A 7,054-nucleotide genomic window follows, 5' to 3' on the forward strand; every position below is an offset into this window, starting at 1 on the left:
AAGCTGGAAGCGCCCCTCCCTCATGGCCCCATCTGTCCTATGCTCTGAGAAGGTAGAGAAGGCCCCTCCGGCTCAAGTTACAGCAGGTTATGGCAAACACAAGCAGGCTGGGGACAGCTCCTGCCTTGTGACATCAGTAGAGGTGAAGAGGTCCAACAGCGGTTGCCTCTGATAGGTCCCCATGTCTCTGTTTTCCTTGCACAAAATCGATGTGTTGCTTTGGTATTTTCTTGGCCAAGGCACTTGAGGGATGAGGGTGGAGATCTCTGATGTGAAGAGACAGCTAAGTGGGACTCACCTCAGAGCCTACCTCAGAAGCCATGATGCTTTGAACCTGGACAGTCACACTCTATTCAGTCTCTGAGGCCTTGTCCCTCCAGCTCTGCTCCCGACCCCTTCTTGCTTCTAAAGGGAGCTTAGAGAACAAGCATGGCTCCTTAGTGCTGATGTTCCAGTGGTCAACCAGCAATGCCTACTGCTGTGAACATTTTGTGGCCCCTTTCTGAGCCTGTGGAGCAGCCCCTGGGCTCTGAGACCAACGGAATCCAGCCTGTCTTCCAGATGCCCAAAACTCCCTCTCAGTTCCCTATTCCCACAGGAGCGGGGTGACCAGCTGTCCTGGTTTGCCCAGGACTCTCTCCATACAACCACTGAAAGTCTCCTGTCCTTGGAAACGCCTCAATCCCAGGCAACTCAGACAAAGTTGGTCACCCCACACAGGAGGCAGCCTGGGATGTCACCTCCATACTCGGCTCTTTGAGACACTTCCTTTTCCTTCTGTAACTGACCCTTTCCTGAAAAGCTGAGCTTTAGGTTTTTTTAAATATAAATTTAAGTATAATTTGTATACAGCGAAGTGTACAAATCTTAAAGTTATGTGTACATGTGTTAACACTACCCAAGTCAAGATATAGAACATTTCCATCACCCTCAGAAACTTCCTTGTACCCCTTCCAGTCAGTCTCCCTCAACCAGTAGAAGCAACCACTGATGTGATTTCTGTCACTCCAGATTAGTTTTGGTCATACTGAATGCATCCTTTGGAAACTGGCTTCTTTCACTCAGCACAATGTCCTTGTGATTCATCCATATTGTTGTGTATATCAGTAGTATATTCATTTTCATTGCTGAGTTGTATTCCACTATAGAGATGTGCCAAAATGTTTATCCATTCTTCTATTGATGGACATTTGGGTTGTTTCTAGTTTTTGATAATTCTCAATAAAACGTCAATGAACATTCTCGCACCTGCCTTTGGTGGACATAATGCATTCATTCCTCTTGGGTATATATCTAGGAGTGGAATTGCTGGGTCACAGAGTTCTCCAGCCAACCTGTGTCAGGGAGAGTTTCTGCCCATCTCCATATGCCTGCCCCAGGCTCCTCTCCTCATTGGTCCCACCCAACATCTTCCTACAGGTCAAATGCCTTTGGCTCCCAACCCTCTATATTGAAGGAATCTCTCTGACAGAAGTGAAAGAACGCTGGATCAGAGCCCAGGATTCTGGTGCCAACTTTACCCCTAAGTAGCTACAAAAGAAAAACCCTTAACTTCTCTGAGTCTGTTTCCTCATATATTAAAATGTCTATGTGGGTATTAGGAAGTCAGGTAGCAATTCTGGCCCAGAAAATGATTCAGATGAGAAAATGTATGTGTTGTGTGCCAGTCTCAGCCTACCAATAATCAGTGTTGTAACTGGACCAGCCCTTGGGGTTCTCCTTATGATTGCAAGACGCCCTCAGGAATAACCATCAGGAGACTTTGAAAGAGATGAGGTTTATTACTTGTAAGCATTGGAAATTACATGACACGCCTGGGGCCACACAGTGAGGTCATAGCTCGGGCCTGGGATTCTGCTTCTACTGGGGTAGAGGGTGGGTGCTTAGGGTTTTGCAAGCTCACTCTTTATTGGTGAATTTAAAACAAGAGTGGAGGGGCATCTGGCTAGCTGGGTTGGTAGGAGGAGCATGTGACTCTTGATCTCAGGGTTGTGAGTTTGAGCCCCATGTTAGGTGGAGAGTACTTAAAAATAAAATCTTTTTTTAAAAAAACCCATAAGAGGGGTGCCTGGGTGGCTCAGTCAGTTAAGCATCCAACTCCTGATTTTGGTTCAGGTTATGATCTCAGGGTTGTGAGATTGAGCCCCAGCGTGGAGCCTGCTTAAGATTCTCTTTCTACCCCTCACCACCTCTAAAAAAAATTTAAAAACCCCATAAGAGTGGGAATTGAAAGTACAGGAGGAGAAAAAACAAGCAGCTCAAGAAGTCAGTTATCAAACAAACTTCAACATAGATTTCTAAAACAATGGAGCTTTGACTGGTGAGGTGGGAGGGATCGCAGCCTGGCTCTTTATCTAGTCGTGTGGCTGGCAACGTGTTTATTCAAGATAGCCATCTCTTAAATGACTGCCTCTTTTTTTCTGTATTTATTGAGAAATAATTAACCTGTATCACTCTATTACTGTGTAAGTTTAAGAAGTGCAGCATAATGGTTTGATTTACATGTATTGTGAAATGATCACCACAATAGCTTCAGCTAACATTCATCATCTCATATAACTACCATAAAAAGAAAAAAAGAAAAGAAAAAATCATTTTTTTTCTCCTTGTGATGAGAACTCTTAGGATTTACTCTCTTAACATCTTTCCTATATATCACACAGCAGTGTTAGCTAATGTAATGTGGTACATTACATCCCTAGTACTTATTTATCTTATACTTGGACGTTTGTACCTTTTGATCCCCTTTCTCCACTTCCCCCTCCCCACTCCCACCTCTGGTAACCACAAATCTGATCTCTTTTTCTATGAGTTTGGAGGCTTTTGTTGTTGTTGTTCCATATATAGGTGAGGTCATACAGTATTTATCTTTCTCTGTGTGACTTATTTCACTCAGCATAATGCCTTCAAGCTCCATCCATGTCACCACAAAGGTAGAATTTCCTCATTTTTTATGACTGAATAGTATTCCATATATATACTTACATACCACAACTTCTCTATCCATTTATCCACTGATGGACACTCGAGTTATTTCTGTGTCTTGGCTAATGTGAATAATGCTTCTATGAATATGGCAGTGCAAATACCTTTTCAAGTTAGCGTTTCTGTTTCCTTTAGACATATCCACCATATGTCTAGAGGTGGAATTGCTGGATCATATGGTAGCTCTATGTTTTCTTTTTAGAGGATCTTCCATACTGTTTTTCACAGTGGCTACACCAAATTACCATCCTCCTAACAGAACAGTACACAAGGGTCCCTTTTCTTCTTAGCCACACCAGCATTTGTTATCTCTTATGTTTTTGATGATGGCTATTCTAACAGGCATGAGGTTTTAGTTTGCATTTCCCTAATGACTAGTGATAGTGAGCATCTTTTCACGTACCTGTTGATCTTTTGTATGTCTTCTTTGGTACTTTGACCATTTTTTTAAAGATTTTATTCACTTATGAGAGAGAAAGAGAGCAGGGGGAGGGGCAGAGGGAGAGGGACAAGCAGACTCTGCACTGAGCATAGAGCCCAAGGCAGGGCTCTATCCCAGGACCCTGAGATCATGACCTGAGCCAAAACCAAGAGTCAGATGCTCAACTGACTGAGCCAATGCCTCAGTCAAAATCCAAAGTTAAGTTAGTCACTTGCATTTAAAAAAAAAAAATAGAAAAGGAAGGAAGGAAGAAAAGAAGGAAGGAAAATAAAGAATAAGAAAGAAAGAAAAGAAGGAAGGAAGGAAAGAAGGAAAGAAGAAAGAAAAAATTATCAAGGCTTGCACTATACTATAAGAATGTATTATATAATTGCAATATGTGATGATTATTAATCTACCTATTTATTTATTTATTTATTTATTTATTTTTAAAGATTTTATTTATTTATTTGACAGAGAGAGAGATAGCGAGAGCAGGAACACAAGCAGGGGGAGTGGGAGAGGGAGAAGCAGGCTTCCCGCCGAGCAGGGAGCCAGATGTGGGACTCGATCCCAGGACCCTGGGATCATGACCTGAGCCGAAGGCAGACGCTTAACGACTGAGCCACCCAGGCGCCCTAATCTACCTATTTATTAACACCATCAAGCCTATGAGCTTCCAGCCCTCCTGCTCCTCACTGGTGCACAACCAGTGATTAATCCTAAACTCTAGTCCCTTAAGTCTCGACCTTAGCTTATTCCCAAATCTGGCCCATCAGTGCCTTCCTTATTCCTTTCTAAAGACTACTCAAAGTATTTATCTGCCCCATCTTAACTCACCTCTCCTTGCCAGACTAGAGAATGTTGTTGATATGGCTGCCATGATTATCCATAACATTCTACTCAGCCCTACCCTCCCTGCCATGCTAGAGCCTGAGGATCTCCTAAAGACTCCATGATCATGCTTGACCAGACACCACACAATGTCAAGTGCATGTCCAGTCCAACAGAGGTACGTGCCATCATGATCTTGAATAGCCTCAGGTGGCCTGGCCTCAGTTCTGACTCCCTACTCCAGCCAGGTTCTAGATGTCAACACTAGGTATATATTCTTGTGATCTGGCTGCTCAGTCTAACCTTGCCCAGATTTCTAGTAAGCCATTTGTTGCTGAGATAAGAGTAAGGGCCCCTGGGGTAAGCCAGGAACAGGCAGCCAACACATGATGTGCCTTTGGGTTGAGAAAATGAGGTCATCGACTACACAAGTGGGTGTAGGGGAGAGGACAGATTCTGGAAAATTATGTAAACAAGGGAAGCCACAAAAATACCTCAGGGAAAGAGGACTGGGGAAGTGGACTTAGAGGAAATTCATGGAAACGTTCATCCTAACAGTGTAAAAGAGAACAAACCTCTACCTCAGGTCACAGATGTTGATCTCAGGCCTTGGGACAAAGCCCAACGCAAATTCTGCCTCGAAGGGATAAAGATAAGGATGAAAATGGAACAGGGATGAAGAAGGAATCAGGTGGGATTGGATGGCAATGGGAATGAGGATGGAGAAGATGAGGATGAGGATGAAATTGGATGGAAGAGCTTTGGGGTCAGGCAGGGAGTAGATGAGGACGGGGAGATGCTGAGGCTGAGCTCTATAGGAAAGGAATGAAGGCTAGCTCTTTGCCTCTTTTTCCAACTTTCCAGACTGACTTTCTACCCCACTTGAGAAGAAAGTTGACAAGATGTGGAAACCTACCCCACTTGAGAAGAGAGAAAGTTGATAAGATGTGGAAACCTTCCCACTCACTTGCTAAGAATTTTTGAGTAAGTGGAGCCAATCTAGCAAAGTAGTTGAGAGTAAGGGCTCTTTTTTTTTTTTTTAAGGTTTATTTAAGAGAAAGCTTTGCGCATGCGCATATGTGAGCATGGGGCTGGGGCAGAGGGAGAGAGAATCTTTTTTTTTTTTTAAAGATTTTATTTATTTATTTGTCAGAGAGAGAGAGCGCACACAAGCACAAGCAGGGGGAGCAGCAGGCAGAGGGAGAAGCAGACACCCCGCTGAGCAAGGAGCTCCATGTGGGACTTGATCCCAAGACCCTGGGACTGTGACCTGAGTCCACGGCAGACACTTAACCCACTGAGCCACCCAGATGTCCAAAGAGTAAGGGGCTCTTGAGTCAAACTGGACTGCACCCACCTGGGTGACCTCCACGGGAAAGAAGTCGAAAGCGCCGGAAGGTAGCAGTCACCACCATGCCAAAGAATAAAGGTAAAAGAGGTAAAAACAGGCGTAGGGGTAAGAATGAAAATGAATCTGAAAAAAGAGAATTGGTGTTTAAAGAGGATGGACAAGAGTATGCTCAGGTAATTAAAATGTTGGGAAATGGACGATTAGAAGCTATGTGTTTTGATGGTGTAAAGAGATTATGTCATATCAGAGGAAAATTGAGAAAAAAGGTTTGGATAAATACCTCTGACATTATATTGGTTGGTCTTTGAGACTACCCGGATAACAAAGCTGATGTAATTTTAAAGTACAATGCTGATGAAGCTAGAAGTCTGAAGGCATATGGCGAGCTTCCAGAACATACTAAAATCAATGAAACAGATACATTTGGTCCTGGAGATGATGATGAAATCCAGTTTGATGATATTGGAGATGATGACGAAGACATTGATGATATCTAAATTAAACTCAGAGTATGTGAGGATTATTCTACAATTTCAGTTTTGGCCAATACCTGTTAAGAAGACTAAAACTTCATTTATGAATTTAGTTTGTTAAGACACACTGATTTATTTTCATTGTTTTGAAGTATTATATTTCTCTAAAAACTGATGAAACTGGATTACTTTAAGTGAAATTTTAACACTTTATTCTTTTGATGTAATTGAATTTAGGAATAAAAGACTACAATATCTGCTGTTAAATAATAGAAACAAGTCATTCCCACTGTGACTACTCTATTCTAGTTAATAGGTGTTTTGAATAAATTGCCTTATCATTATAGGTTTTGATAAAGCCTTGTTCCAGCTAGTCTGTTTACAGTCTTTCTGTATATTCTAGTTAACTAGATGTTTTCTAAGATTTTTGATATAATTTAAGAAAGGTATAGGTCTACACTTAAAGTCAAGAAATGGGGCTATTTTCATATTTATGTAGTCATATGTATTTTTATACTGTTTGATAACTTAAATATTCTTTTCATCATTATATGTTGCCACCATCATAAAAAAAAAAGCATTTCCAAAATGCAGTTTTTAGAACATGGGTTTGAAAAGCAATTTTCAATTTGTAAGATTAGTAGTTACAAAAATTAGTGCTAGGTAACCCAATTATTTTTACATTGGAAGTACTGACATATTAGTTTAGTATTTTTACTTAATGTGTATAGAAAGTTTCTCAAGATAGCTTTTGATGGTAAAATAAGTACAGTATTTTTTATTATACAGAATAGGTTGTGTTAAATATGTCATTTATTGTCAAAAGTAATATGCATTGTAACTCATATTTTTGGGCTTTTTAAAATTAAATTACAATGTATAAATGAAAAACTAATTATATAGTAAGTTATATTAAACTAAGCCTTTCTTAAAGCCTTAGTTGGGTTTTATAAAAGGGGAAGAAAGGAACCACTACTGAGAAATATAATA

General features: G+C 41.0%; 1 pseudogene; it reads left to right on the forward strand.

Moving 5' to 3' along the window:
• Nucleotides 1-5,611: 5,611 nt before the first annotated feature.
• Nucleotides 5,612-7,054, forward strand: LOC123862337 (eukaryotic translation initiation factor 1A, X-chromosomal-like; annotated as a pseudogene).

The sequence above is a fragment of the Mirounga angustirostris genome, unplaced genomic scaffold (assembly GCF_029215605.1).
Source record: "Mirounga angustirostris isolate CCGP_5_RB_7025 unplaced genomic scaffold, mMirAng1.0.hap1 SCAF_9, whole genome shotgun sequence".
Lineage (NCBI taxonomy): Eukaryota > Metazoa > Chordata > Mammalia > Carnivora > Phocidae > Mirounga > Mirounga angustirostris.